The sequence below is a fragment of the Penaeus monodon genome, chromosome 15, assembly GCF_015228065.2.
Source record: "Penaeus monodon isolate SGIC_2016 chromosome 15, NSTDA_Pmon_1, whole genome shotgun sequence".
In the NCBI taxonomy this organism is placed as follows: Eukaryota; Metazoa; Arthropoda; class Malacostraca; order Decapoda; family Penaeidae; genus Penaeus; species Penaeus monodon.
In genome coordinates, this window is record NC_051400.1 from 17,138,087 (window position 1) to 17,138,344 (window position 258).

The following is a 258-nucleotide window of genomic DNA, read 5'->3' on the forward strand; positions in this document are numbered from 1 at the left end:
ATACAGAGAACAAAAGAACGAGAGTGAAAGAAGGAAAATGATAGTGACAGAGACAAAACGATTCAAAGGAAAATAGAGAAGAGGAAGCTTATGAATCACGACTGCGAAGAGGAGAGACAGAGAGGAGGAGGAGGACGCGAAGAAGAAAACGACGAGCACAGTCGACAAAAACTTCAACCGAAAAATAGCGGCTGATGTCATCCGTCAAGAGGACGTCCAGGTAGACGGCGCTTTATTGCCTGTTGACGAGCTGCACGA